The following is a 14,841-nucleotide window of genomic DNA, read 5'->3' on the forward strand; positions in this document are numbered from 1 at the left end:
TGTTTTATTCTTTTGTCACAAGTTGGTACAGCAGACGTTGCCACATTTAATTTCCTAACCTGATTAGTTTTCCATTTCTGTCAGGCTCTGTAGAGAAATTGGGAATGGAGACCTGGGTGCTTTCCATAGGATGGGAAATCAAAGCGAGTATTTATTTCTTCAAGTGGATATCCGGAATGACATAGCATTGGCCTTTGTGTTATCCCTACCCACCTTCTTAGCAGTACGAGGATTGTTAGGAAGAAAAGGAGATTTTTAAAAGAGCTTGTTGAAATGCAGCTGAGCATTAATATTTTTTATTTGCTTTTTACATGAGAATTTCTTCTGTGCGCTCAGTGTAGCAGCATCATAAATACGTTCTTAATAACAGCATGCAATTGCACACAAAAGAATAATCTTTTCCATTTTCCAAACCTGTAATCCAAGAATTTAATGATGAAACTACAGAATACAACTTCAATTGGCTCTTATAAAATGGTTATTGAGAATGCAGTAAAGCCAAATATAAGAAATGCTACTCTCATGATGACATGACACTATAGATTTTGACTATATTGTACATTTTGAGCTATCAACACACCAAGGCATTGTTACGGAAGAGTAGTTAGTAATGTTATGACCAGGTGAGAAAGGTATCTAGGGGTCTTTTACTGTCTTCACCTGGTCTTATTGTAACAGGGTTTAATTTTTAAACACACTGTGTTTTGAGCTCCCCCTTGGTGAATCCTTGTTCACCACTTTCCAATTATAAGGCAAAGAAATGAGCATAAACAAACTTTTAGGTTTAAAGAAGAAAAGTGCAATTTATTAAACATTAAACTTAAACTCTAATTCAGTTAATGCCTATGGATACACACTGCGCCCATGCTAGCATGCATACGCGATACGCACATGCAGATAGGGACAGAAAAGAGCAGAAGAAAAATAAACTGGAGAGGCAATCTCTGAAGAGGGTTTTTTTTTTAACTGTGTTTCGAACTCACTGCTGTCCTTGATTGTAGGTAGTCTTGCTTTTCGTTGGAGCCCAGTATTCATCTTGTACCTTGTTCACTGTAGGAGACTTTTCTCTCTTTGGGTTCGTATGTCTTCAATGGTTTCAGTTCCGTGAGAAAGAGATGGGAGCAGATAGGAGAGAGGTGTTCTCAGTCCAGGAGAAAACAGCTTTCTACCTTTTAAACACACTGTGACAAGTTCAGATTCAAACAGACAGTTCGTCATGTGACTAAACTGTCCTTACCAGGTCTTCTGTGTATTGGAGAAGCAGGGAGTGGGTCCTTTGTTCCAACACAGTCTGCCAGTAAGCAAAAAAGGTCTTTCCGGCGAGGGGCCTGGCAATTCCTTGTGATAGGCCCTCTTTTCTTCCCAGCAGCAATTTTAAGTTTTAATGTTCATGTGACGAAATAATGTGTACCTCATTCTTGGCAGGTGGGGGCCTGCATGACACTTCCACACCCAGTGGAATGAAATGCTATTTGGAAAAAAAGGTGCATTTCATTACAAGGTTTGAGAGAAATATAAGATACAGAAAGAAAAAACATGCATTTCTCTCATTCATTTCCATTCATTCACCAATCTTAAAGCTTATTAAAATGGTCTTTTCTGGGTGCCAGTGCTGCTTTAATTTCCCCATTTTTTTTCTCAGAAGACTTGGTAGTGGGCGGGTCTATTCTGAACTTTGTCATGCAAAGACATTTGACTTCAGGGGATGGGTGGTTCCCTTTTCCTATGACTGTGAGGGTGGAGTCTTTGTTAATCTCCCCTTTGTTCTCTGGGACATTCCTACCCATGGCACTTCAACTAGGTGAGGCATCACCTCACGGATTCTGTGCCCCCTAGAGGTCTCACTTTGTCTCTGCAGGTTCCTGGAAATGCTGTTAGCAACTCTGGTGCTGTGCCTCTAGAGTCTGCATTTACATAGGAAGATGTGGGGTCTAACTTTTCACATTTTTCAGGGTTGGTTGACCAGACAGTAGGGGTTTTCATCCAGGATTCCTTCCGAACTTCCTGTAACCTGCCCTCTTGGTCACTTTTCCCCCTTCTCTTTATAAACTTTGTCAGCCGTGTGCCTGCCTGTCCCCTTTTGTTTTTGGCGATGGTCCTTTACAGTTCACCAGCCCTCTGCTCGAGGGTCCTCCTAACACCGGTACAGGACTTCGGGGTGCAGGTTTCACTGTAGGTTGGGGTTTCCCCTCAACCTGGCACATGTGGCAACTCCTGCAGTACTTCACCACATCTTTGTGGAGTTTTGGCCAGTCAAACTGCTGTCTTATGTGGGCTTTGGTCTTTCGTATACCGGCATGTACAGCCACTGTAGTCTAATGGACCCTTCTTAATATTTCTGCCCGGTACCTCTGTGGCACTATTAACTGGTGAACTACTGCCACTTCTTGCCCTCAGGTCTGTGAGGAGAATTCCATTTCCTCATCAGTATTTCATTCTTTAAATAGTAGCAATTAGGGGGCTCCCTCTGTTCCACTTTTAGACTGGGAAGCCTGTGCTAACTCTCGCAATACTGGGTCAGCTCACTGAGCCTCACCTAGGGAAAATCCATTTAATTCATTCCCTGGGTCTCCTAACTTTGCAAAGTAAGTCTCAGACAGGCAGACCTCATGGTCATCTGCCTGCAGGGGACCATCTCCTGCTACTGCATTGTCTCTCTGACCTCCTGCGGTCTTTCTTTCACTGCTGGGGGGGGGCTACCACCTTCACCCCCGCCAGATCATTACCGAGGAGCAAGTCAACCCCGTCCACAGGCAAACTAGGGACAATCCCTACGGTCACCGGTCCCGAAACTAGGTTGCACTCCAGGTGCAGGTACGGGCATACACTGCCCTCCAGTACCATTCACCACCATTTTGGTGTTCACTGCACTCTCTGGGGGAAAGGTGAGGCCTTTTTCCCATAAAAGGGATCTGGTCGCCCCTATAACCCTGAGAATCACTATGGGCTTGCTGGACCCACTTGGGGGGTATGGGGTTACTTTTCCTTCAGACATAAAACCCTGATAACCTTCAGGAATCCTATTAACTTTTCCTGCACTGGCCATAGTAAGCTTCCTGGGTTGCACTCTTACTGCAGTCAAAACCACAGTTTGTTCTGTGTTTTCCATCAGGGTCCTGTCTTCACTGAGCGGGTGTGCCCTGATTAACCCTATCGGTTTTCGCTTTAGTTTCTGGCAGTCAACTTTTAAATGCTCTGCCTTATTACAATGGAAGTGTACAGGTCTCACTCTTGTTTACAGCATCTTCCTTTTTGGCTTGAGGAGGACCCCCTGTGTCTCCTGCTTTCCTTTCTCTCCCAGGACTGCCTGGGCAGATATCACCACCTCCACCTCCCCACCCCCCCCCCCCCCCCACCACCGTCCTTTTCGAATTTGTGGGAGTGATTAGGAAAGGTTCTCCGCTGGAAAACCGACTTATAAATTAAAGCAAACTCATCAGCCAGAACAGCCGCTTGCCAGTCTCCCTGAACCTGCTGTTCCTCTACATGGGTCTGTATTGAGAGTGGGAGAGAGTTTTTAAATTCCTCTAACAAAATTACTTCTCTGAGTCTCATAACTGAGCTGTATTTTAAGAGCACTCAGCCACTGGTCAAAAGCCAGCTGCCTACTACTTTCAAACTCCAGATAAGTTTGATTAGCTTGTTGTTTGAGGATTCTAAACTTTTGGTGGTAGGCTTCGGGTACTAATTCATATGCCCCGAGGATAGCATTTTTGGTCAGTTCATTATCTGATGAGCTCTCATCTGGCAACAAGGAATAAACCTTATGGGTTTTTCCAGTTCGTTTGCTTTGTATTAAAAGAGACCAGGTCTCAACTGGCCATTTTAGCTATCTTGCCAGTTTCTCAAAGGACACAAAAAATACTTCCACGTCTTCCTCATTGAATTTTGGAATTAATTGAGCAAGTTTTCGCAATTTTGTACCCAACTCTGAATTATGCTGTTCCATATTGGCCATGCTTTTGTTACTCTGTCACCCCCCCGCCCCCCCCCCCACCCCCCCTAGTTAACTCAAGCCGCTTCAGCACGCTCTTTTCTGGAATATTCTTTCTCTTTCTCTCTCTTGCCTTTCATTGTCTTCACTTTCCTTTTGGAAGGCTCTCTCTCTCTTTCCTGTCTCCACCTTTCTCTTTCCCTGTCTGGGTCTGCTTCTAACACTACTTCTGCTTCTTCAGATTCAAGGGAAAAATGGTTGGCCACTAGTCTTAGGAGTTCAGACTTCCTAGCCTTGCCACGTACAGTGATCCCACACTGCTGGGCAATTTTTCTCAACTTCTCCATAGACAGTGCTTGTTCTATTTTTTCTTTTGGGCCTCCTTATCTCGAGAGACAATGGATACGCGCCTGGAGGTGGTCAGTGGTTTGTGAAGCAGCGCCTGGAGTGGCTATAAAGGCCAATTCTGGAGTGACAGGCTCTTCCACAGGTGCTGCAGAGAAATTTGTTTGTCGGGGCTGTTGCACAGTTGGCTCTCCCCTTGCGCCTCTGTCTTTTTTCCTGCCAACTACTAAGTCTCTTCGACTCGCCACAATTTAGCCCTGTCTTTATGGCTGCCCGCCAGCTCTGGCGAATGCTGGCAACTGACTCCCACGACTTGTGATCAATGTCACACGATTTCATGTCGCGTTTGCAGACGTCTTTATAGCGGAGACATGGACGGCCGGTGGGTCTGATACCAGTGGCGAGCTCGCTGTACAATGTGTCTTTGGGGATCCTGCCATCTTCCATGCGGCTCACATGGCCAAGCCATCTCAAGCGCCGCTGACTCAGTAGTGTGTATAAGCTGGGGGTGTTGGCCGCTTCAAGGACTTCTGTGTTGGAGATATAGTCCTGCCACCTGATGCCAAGTATTCTCCGAAGGCAGTGAAGATGGAATGAATTGAGACGTCGCTCTTGGCTGGCATACGTTGTCCAGGCCTCGCTGCCGTAGAGCAAGGTACTGAGGACACAGGCCTGATACACTCGGACTTTTGTGTTCCGTGTCAGTGCGCCATTTTCCCACACTCTCTTGGCCAGTCTGGACATAGCAGTGGAAGCCTTACCCATGCGCTTGTTGATTTCTGCATCTAGAGACAGGTTACTGGTGATAGTTGAGCCTAGGTAGGTGAACTCTTGAACCATTTCCAGAGCGTGGTCGCCAATATTGATGGATGGAGCATTTCTGACGTCCTGCCCCATGATGTTCGTTTTCTTGAGACTGATGGTTAGGCCAAATTCATTGCAGGCAGACGCAAACCTGTCGATGAGACTCTGCAGGCACTCTTCAGTGTGAGATGTTAAAGCAGCATCGTCAGCAAAGAGGAGTTCTCTGATGAGGACTTTCCGTACTTTGGACTTCGCTCTTAGACGGGCAAGGTTGAACAACCTGCCCCCGATCTTGTGTGGAGGAAAATTCCTTCTTCAGAGGATTTGAACGCATGTGAAAGCAGCAAGGAGAAGAAAATCCCAAAAAGTGTGGGTGCGAGAACACAGCCCTGTTTCACACCACTCAGGATAGGAAAGGGGTCTGATGAGGAGCCACCATGTTGAATTGTGCCTTTCATATTGTCATGGAATGAGGTGATGATACTTAGTAGCTTTGGTGGACATCCGATCTTTTCTAGTAGTCTGAAGAGACCACGTCTGCTGACGAGGTCAAAGGCTTTGGTGAGATCAATGAAAGCAATGTAGAGGGGCATCTGTTGTTCACGGCATTTCTCCTGTATCTGACGAAGGGAGAACAGCATGTCAATGGTCGATCTCTCTGCACGAAAGCCACACTGTGCCTCAGGGTAGACGCGATCGGCCAGCTTCTGGAGCCTGTTCAGAGCGACTCGAGCAAAGACTTTCCCCACTATGCTGAGCAGGGAGATTCCACGGTAGTTGTTGCAGTCACCGCGGTCACCTTTGTTTTTATAGAGGGTGATGATGTTGGCATCGCGCATGTCCTGGGGTACTGCTCCCTCGCCCCAGCACAGGCATAGCAGTTCATGTAGTGCTGAGAGTATAGCAGGCTTGGCACTCTTGATTATTTCAGGGGTAATGCTGTCCTTCCCAGGGGCTTTTCCGCTGGCTAGAGAATCAATGGCATCACTGAGTTCCGATTTGGTTGGCTGTATGTCCAGCTCATCCATGACTGGTAGAGGCTGGGCTGCATTGAGGGCAGTCTCAGTGACAGCATTCTCCCTGGAGTACAGTTCTAGGTAGTGCTCAACCAGCGGTCCATCTGTTTGCGTTGGTCAGTGATTATGTCCCCCGATTTAGATTTGAGGGGGGGCGATCTTCTTGATGGTTGGCCCAAGAGCTCTCTTCATGCCATCATCCATTCCTCTGATGTTTCCGGTGTCTGAGGCCAGCTGAATATGACTGCATAGGTGTTGCCAGTAGTCGTTTGCGCAACGCCTAGCTGTTCTTTGTGCAGTACTTCTGGCTGCTTTAAGTGCTGCGGATGTTAAATCGCTGGGGGCTTTCTTGTAGTTCAACAGTGCAATGCGCTTAGCGGCTATGACAGGTTCCAGCTCTTCATTATGAGATTGAAACCAGTCTGCATTTCTCTTCGCACTTTTGCCGTAGGTGGTCAAAGCTGACTCATAGATGGCGTCTCTGATGTGGGCCCACTTGGTCTCAGCATCCCCTGTGGGAGTGTTTTGAAGGGCTGTTACAAGTGAATTTAGAAATTTTTGTAACAGCTGTGGGTGAGAAATTCTGCTCGTGTTGATGCGCGGGTGGCCCTTCTGCTTGGAATGATGCAACTTCTTTGGTCTGAGTCTAACCTTGCTGCACACTAGGGAGTGGTCGGTGTCGCAGTCCGCACTGTGGAAGCTGCGTGTGATTTGAACACTGTTTAAGGCGGCTCGCCTTGTGACAATGAGGTCTAGCTGGTGCCAACGACGTGATCTTGGGTGCCTCCATGAAACCTGGTGACAGGGTTTAGTGTGAAAGAACGAGTTGGTGATGCAGAGGTTATGATAGGTACACAACTCAAGCAGTCTCTGCCCGTTCTCATTCATCCTTCCAACGCTTGTAACTTATCCCAAGTTACCTAACTCTGGCTTGGAGAGTTACTCGCTTCAGTTGTAGACATGTTAGTATTCAATTTCACACAACCACAAGAAAACCTGTATCAATCTTGCTCTTTTATTTTAATTGGGAACAATTTGGCTTCCCACTTCCAATTTCTGTTGTTTTTCTGTGGGTAAAATTCTGGACGCTAGCACCCAAATTTCTGTTACGACCAGGTGAGAAAGGTGTCCAGGGATCTTTTACTGTCTTCACCTGGTCTTATTGTAACAGGGTTTAATTTTTAAATACACTGTTTTTTGAGCTCCCCGTTTGGTGAATCCTTGTTCACCACTTTCCAATTATAAGGCAAAGAAATTAGCATAAACAAACTTTCTTAGGTTTAAAGAAGAAAAGTGAAATTTATTAAACCTTAAATTCTAATTCAGTTATCACCTACGGATACACGCTGTGGCCCACGCTAGCATGCATACGTGATACGCACATGCAAATAGGGACAGAAAAGAGCAGAAGAAAAATAAAATGGAGAGGTTTGAGGCAATCTCTAAAGAGAGGTTCTTTGCTGTGCTTCGAACTCGCTGTAGTCCTTGATTGTAGGTAGTCTTGCTTTTCGTTGGGACCCAGTATTCTTAAACCTTGTTCGCTGTCGGAGACTTTTCTCTCTGGGGTTCGTATGTCTTCAATGGTTTCAGTTCCGTGAGAAAAAGATAGGAGCAGACAGGAGAGAGGTGTTCTCAGTCCAGGAGAAAACAGCTTTCTGCCTTTCAAACACACTGTGGCAAGTTCAAATTCAAACAGCCAGTTAGTCATGCAACTAAACTGGCCTGACCAGGTCTTCTGTGAATTGGAGAATTAGAATTAGAACATTACAGCGCAGTACAGGCCCTTCGGCCCTCGATGTTGCGCCGACCTGTGAAACCATCTGACCTACACTATTCCATTTTCATCCATATGTCTATCCAATGACCACTTAAATGCCCTTAAAGTTGGCGAGTCTACTACTGTTGCAGGCAGGGCGTTCCACGCCCCTACTACTCTCTGAGTAAAGAAACTACCTCTAACACCTGTCCTATATCTATCACCCCTCAACTTAAAGCTATGTCCCCTCGTGTTTGCCATCACCATCCGAGGAAAAAGACTCTCACTATCCACCCTATCTAACCCTCTGATTATCTTATATGTCTCTATTAAGTCACCTCTCCTCCTCCTCCTCTCCAACGAAAACAACCTCAAGTCCCTCAGCCTTTCCTCGTAAGACCTTCCCTCCATACCAGGCAACATCCTAGTAAATCTCCTCTGCACCCTTTCCAAAGCTTCCACATCCTTCCTATAATGCGGTGACCAGAACTGCACGCAATACTCCAGGTGCGGCCTCACCAGAGTTTTGTACAGCTGCAGCATGACCTTGTGGCTCTGAAACGCGATCCCCCTACTAATAAAAGCTAACACACCATATGCCTTCTTAACAGCCCTATTAACCTGGGTAGCAACTTTCAGGGATTTATGTACCTGGACACCAAGATCTCTCTGTTCATCTACACTACCAAGAATCTTCCCATTAGCCCAGTACTCTGCATTCCTGTTACTCCTTCCAAAGTGAATCACCTCACACTTTTCCGTATTAAACTCCATTTGCCATCTCTCAGCCCAGCTCTGCAGCCTATCTATGTCCCTCTGTACCCTACAACATCCTTCGACACTATCCACAACTCCATCGACCTTCGTGTCATCCGCAAATTTACTAACCCACCCTTCTACACCTTCTTCCAGGTCATTTATAAAAATGACAAACAGTAGTGGCCCCAAAACAGATCCTTGCGGTACAACACTAGTAACTAAACTCCAGGATGAACATTTGCCATCAACCACCACTCTCTGTCTTCTTTCAGCTAGCCAATTTTTGATCCAAAGCTCTAAATCACCTTCAACCCCATACTTCCGTATTTTCTGCAATAGCCTACCATGGGGAACCTTATCAAACGCCTTACTGAAATCCATATACACCACATCCACTGCTTTACCCTCATCCACCTGTTTGGTCACCTTCTCGAAAAACTCAATAAGGTTTGTGAGGCACGACCTACCCTTCACAAAACCGTGCTGACTATCGCTAATGAACTTATTCTTTTCAAGATGATTATAAATCCTGTCTCTTATAAGCAGCGACTGGGTCCTTTGTTCCAACACTCTCTGCCAGTGTGCAACAAAGGTCTTTCCGGCAAGGGGCCTGGCAATTCTTTGTGATAGGCCCTCTTTTCTTCCCTGCAGCAATTTTAAGTTTTAACGTTCATGTGACGAAATAATGTGTGCCTCATTCTTGGCAGGTGGGGGCCTGCATGACAATAATGTCAATATGCAATATTTTCCCAGCACTGAGAACACCAGTATAAACATTGTCACAGGGTTGAATTAAACAGTGAAAACCTACTCAGTGACAACATGCACAGCATATTTTTGTGAGCAATTATTTTATGGTTGACTGTGCTGAATGACCTACTCCTGTTCTTGTACTCTTTGTCCAAATAATTATTTTACTGTTGTGCATTGGGAAAGAAAATTCGAGGCAAATAATGATCCAGGATAATTATCAAGTAAGGGCTGTGCCAAGCGTTCTTTAATCTATTGTGAACTGATTTGGGCATCCAGCTGATTGTACATTTTTATCACTTTGCAGCCAGTGCATAGCATACTTGTTTATTCATGCACTTCTGAAGAGTTGTCAAGCTTGTAGCCTTTTCTATGTGACATTTGTTTAAACTCTTAATTGGAACAGACTGAAGAGCAGCCACCTGGAATCCTCACTGAAGTTGGCATGTCAGTCATCAATTTTCCAGTTATTTCTATGTGGACATGGTCAGCTGCAGAACTCCTCTTCAGTATTGTGAGGTCTGTCAATCTTGTAAATGCAGGAATTAGGCTCTACTGGAGGTGAAAATGCTTGGTATTTACTGGTGGATTGGGATTACCAGTGCTATATCTTGCAGTACTGAAACAAAACAAAATTTCCATGAGAAAGTGAATTTGGAGTTGCATTGTGGTTTGGCAGATTTAACAGCATGGCTTCAAGTTTCTGTCTTCACGGACAGTGGGCTGAATTTTATTCTCACATCTCGACCCTCCATAAGACTTATGTTGCAATTGAACGGTGGGCAGCCAATTAACTGCCCACCGTCGGGGACGCCATCCCTTCAAAGGACGTGCTCCCGCCTCCGGAGCTGTCGGCCAATCAGAGGGCCAGCAGCTGTGCAGTGCTGGCAGTGCCATCAGGAGCAATGGCCACTGCCAGTACTGTAGGAAGCCTGCAGAGGAGAAGGCGTTCGAGACCCCGGGAAAGGTGAGTGAGGGTTGGCTTCGCTGGATCCAGTCAGAGGGCCAGCAACTCTGCAGTACTGGCTGTGCCACCGGGATTCACCAGAGTCATTCAGGTAGGCCCCGGTGTGGGGTGTTGGTGAGAGGGCATGGGAGTGGGAGGGTGGGGGGGTAAGAGTCTTGCCGGGATTGGGGTGGAGGGGGCCGTTGGCCATCGTCGCCTGGAGGTCCTTCGGGGCCAATAATTGGCCTCAAAGGAGGGATCCCGACCCAGCTAGGAGGTGGCGACATCTCCATGTGGCAGTGGGCCTCTCCATCCTCCACAAAATTGGATTGGAGGTGGGGAGGCCCTTTGGCCAGCCACTTGAGGGCCACAATATTGGAGGATGCCAAAAACTTGTGAAAGTTTACTTTGTGTCTGATCATTGACATGTTTCAATCAAGGACTGAGGTGAGCTTCACCCTTCACTTAGATTGTACCGCAATTTGCATATTTTATCTGCGAACTTCTAGATTCACGATTCCTTACATTTCTTTCCCCTCTCAGCTTATTTCTCTTTTTTTATTTCTCTGTGTGCTATCGTTGCCGTGCCTCTTGGTCTGTTCACCTGCCTTATTTGTTTCTCAGATATTTCTGTGCCTACTGTTTTCTGCCCCCGCTGTAACAGCCTTTCATTTCAGGGCTGTGCATAGTTTGAAAGCTGAAACACAGAAGCGCTTCAATTCCAAAATGATGACTATTGACATGTAGAAGCTTCTTCCATTTATACCATTTTACCTGTTGGCACTTGGACTTCTGTTTTTACAATTATATCCATATCCGTGCAGAGGGCAACTAACATGCTGCATCAACATACACATTGAGTTTTGTGCTGAAATGTTGTGCATTAACATTCAATACTGTTCACCAAAACACTGAAAATGTAATGTTTCAAATACAGTAGTTTTATTAGAGATACAGCACAAACCTGTAGTGTTAGCGACACTTCTTTATATGCAAGTAACTTAGATACATCCATTGAATAGAACTCAATCTGCTGTAAAAGAGCCTGGCTGGATATTGGGTCAAGTCTGTTGATAGTATACTCCAGTCCAAGTGTATCTTACAGTGCAGGTGCAGCAAGACAGTTTTATTGGAAAATACAGCATTTGACTTCATCCCTCATGCCCTCGCCTTCCAGTAATTGATTCAGTTGATTTTTTTTGCACACTGGCAGAAGCTGTCTAATGTGTTAAACTCATGTCAAAAAATATCTTTCAAGAATTAGTAATGTGTGGGTTCACTTTTAAATTAAGTCTACTATTTTCTAGAACTAAGAAAGAAGGCCTCTTTAGATTCTTACTGGAAAGTTTGGGGCAGAGGGGAGGGGAAAGGTAGGAGCCAGCAAAGATTCACAGATGTGTTTCATGTCTTTTTTTCATTGAAAAATATTATTTTTAAATTAATAAAATATCATAATATAAGCATTTTAAAAAATTTAAATGAGTTTAACCAAAGCTGTAAAAGCTTCAGGGGGGTGGTGGTGGGTGGGATGTGGTAACAGTGCTCCCTGGACTGGAGACTGCCTTAGGGGGTTTTGGAGGTATGCAGGAATTTGGGTGGTTTTATTTTAATTTAAAAAAGTCAACAGATGAAACTCTCCGCCGAACAAAGGCGGTGGAGGGGAGACCAAGCATGGAAGACTTGATCAGAGGTAAGTAAAATCAGTAAAAATGTATTTGTATAATGACAAAAATATGAAAAATTTGTGACAATGGGTGTGATACAGGAACTGCATGTATACTAGCTTGTGAGGAGTAATAGTTTGAATGCGACCATTTCTCTTAAAATAAGTTGAATATGACCATTTTCTGCAAAAAAATAAAGTAGAAATGTCACTCCCCTGATTGAGACAGGCAAGCTTGTAATCAATTTGCTTTGCTACTTAAAGCCATGAGAAATGTGTAGTTAGTGGAAATTAAATTTGTATCTGGTGATTGTGCACAATTATGATGGGCTGTTTAATCAGTAAGAAATAAGTGATTAATTATAGCTTGGTGATTTCTTGTTTACGATAATTAGAGTGATTAATCAGAGCAGAAAATAAAAGGAGAACCACAGTTACCAACATTTCTAATTCCTACTGTCAACAGGTGCTTTCAAAGCAAATATGCATTTTCTTTTTATTAGATTTCTCCTAATTACATTTAAAATTTGCTAATCAACATAGTTATTTCTCCTGTAAATTAGAGGCTAAATCAATTAAGTTTAATTATCTGCTGACCTATAGCTGACTGTTCAGATGTGCATTTGTTAGTAATGTTTTGGGATTTTGCTCAAGCTCAAAAGAAATGATTTCCCAGTGTTCGAAAGACTCTCAGATGGGATTATTAGGGAATGTTTAGCCAAGTCCCTGCCATTTTCTATTTATATCATAGTTTCAGGTCAAGTTACTGGGGGTGAATTTAAAACAAAATGACTGGGGGCTGAGTGTGTACAGTATATTGTATGATCTGCTACAGTAGAGTGGCTGTAAGCATCTTGGAGCAGATGCACAGCAGGTTTGGTATCATATATGTTGCACCAGTACAGAATCTAGTGTAATGGTAAATGTCAAATCTATTGCAGTATACCAGTACTCCATAAGAGTCAACTTGTTAAAGCTTAAAAGGGACCCAATGCATTTGGACCCAATGCAAAGTACGGAAAGTCCTCATCAGAGAACTCCTCTTTGCTGACGATGCTGCTTTAACATCTCACACTGAAGAATGCCTGCAGAGTCTCATCGACAGGTTTGCGTCTGCCTGCAATGAATTTGGCCTAACCATCAGCCTCAAGAAAACGAACATCATGGGGCAGGATGTCAGAAATGCTCCATCCATCAATATTGGCGACCACGCTCTGGAAGTGGTTCAAGAGTTCACCTACCTAGGCTCAACTATCACCAGTAACCTGTCTCTAGATGCAGAAATCAACAAGCGCATGGGTAAGGCTTCCACTGCTATGTTCAGACTGGCCAAGAGAGTGTGGGAAAATGGCGCACTGACACGGAACACAAAAGTCCGAGTGTATCAGGCCTGTGTCCTCAGTACCTTGCTCTACGGCAGCGAGGCCTGGACAACGTATGCCAGCCAAGAGCGACGTCTCAATTCATTCCATCTTCGCTGCCTTCGGAGAATACTTGGCATCAGGTGGCAGGACTATATCTCCAACACAGAAGTCCTTGAAGCGGCCAACATCCCCAGCTTATACACACTACTGAGTCAGCGGCGCTTGAGATGGCTTGGCCATGTGAGCCGCATGGAAGATGGCAGGATCCCCAAAGACACATTGTACAGCGAGCTCGCCACTGGTATCAGACCCACCGGCCGTCCATGTCTCCGTTATAAAGACGTCTGCAAACGCGACATGAAATCGTGTGACATTGATCACAAGTCGTGGGAGTCAGTTGCCAGCATTCGCCAGAGCTGGCGGGCAGCCATAAAGACAGGGCTAAATTGTGGCGAGTCGAAGAGACTTAGTAGTTGGCAGGAAAAAAGACAGAGGCGCAAGGGGAGAGCCAACTGTGCAACAGCCCCAACAAACAAATTTCTCTGCAGCACCTGTGGAAGAGCCTGTCACTCCAGAATTGGCCTTTATAGCCACTCCAGGCGCTGCTTCACAAACCACTGACCACCTCCAGGCGCGTATCCATTGTCTCTCGAGATAAGGAGGCCCAAAAGAATGCATTTGGTAGACTTCCTTTAAGGATGAATTTTCCTGCAGAGTTTTGGCAACAGTGCAAGTCTTTTCCATTTTGCCATATTAGTAAAATTGCAGCATAAATTTGCGATTGGACACTATTTCACTACATAAAGAAATGATGTGAACCTTCGTGAAACAGGGAACAGCTCCACTGCTGTGTTAAACTGAATTTAAGAAGTCCTCAGGATATTTATTATTCCCAGACCTTTTGGGCACTTTTTAAATTTACCAATGTCACCCCCTCTCCAGACATATACAGGGCTTTCTCCCAGGCAAGGGCCAGCCAGTGTAAAAGACAAAGGAAGAATTGCATTTATATAGTGCCTTTCACCATGTCTATGTTTCAAAGTGTTTTACAACCAATGATGTACTTTTTTGAAGCGCAGTCACTGTTGTAATGTAAGAAGCGCGCCGCCAATTGGGCATCGCAAAGTCCCACAAACAGCAGTGCGATAATGACCAGATCGTCTGTTAGGTGTTGGGTGAGGAATAAATACTGGCCTGAACACTGGGGAGAGCTCCCCTCCAATGTTCCCTCTAAGCTGTGTGGGTGCATGGCCAGTCGAGAGCATGCCATGTAGGGAACAAACAGTCTGCACGCAAGCAAGTTTCCCTTTAAGATGTGCGCATGTGCAGCCATGTTTTAAGCCGTGCACCAAGCCAGCCGTGCATAGCAAGTAGAAATTAGAGGGAACATTGCTCCCCTGCGGTCCTTTAAATTAGTGCCGTGGGATCTTTTACATCTGCCTGAGAGTACCCTCAGTACTGCACTGGAGTGCCAACCTAAATTTTCTGCTTAAGTGGGACTTAA

General features: G+C 45.1%; 1 protein-coding gene across 9 annotated transcripts in view; it reads left to right on the forward strand.

Annotated features, from left to right (window-relative positions):
* chd9 (chromodomain helicase DNA binding protein 9) overlaps positions 1-14,841 on the forward strand; it is a 287,584-nt gene that overhangs the window by 195,561 nt on the left and 77,182 nt on the right. The gene's annotated exons all lie outside the window — the stretch shown is intronic.

Source organism: Heterodontus francisci, chromosome 17 (assembly GCF_036365525.1).
Source record: "Heterodontus francisci isolate sHetFra1 chromosome 17, sHetFra1.hap1, whole genome shotgun sequence".
Taxonomy (NCBI): domain Eukaryota; kingdom Metazoa; phylum Chordata; class Chondrichthyes; order Heterodontiformes; family Heterodontidae; genus Heterodontus; species Heterodontus francisci.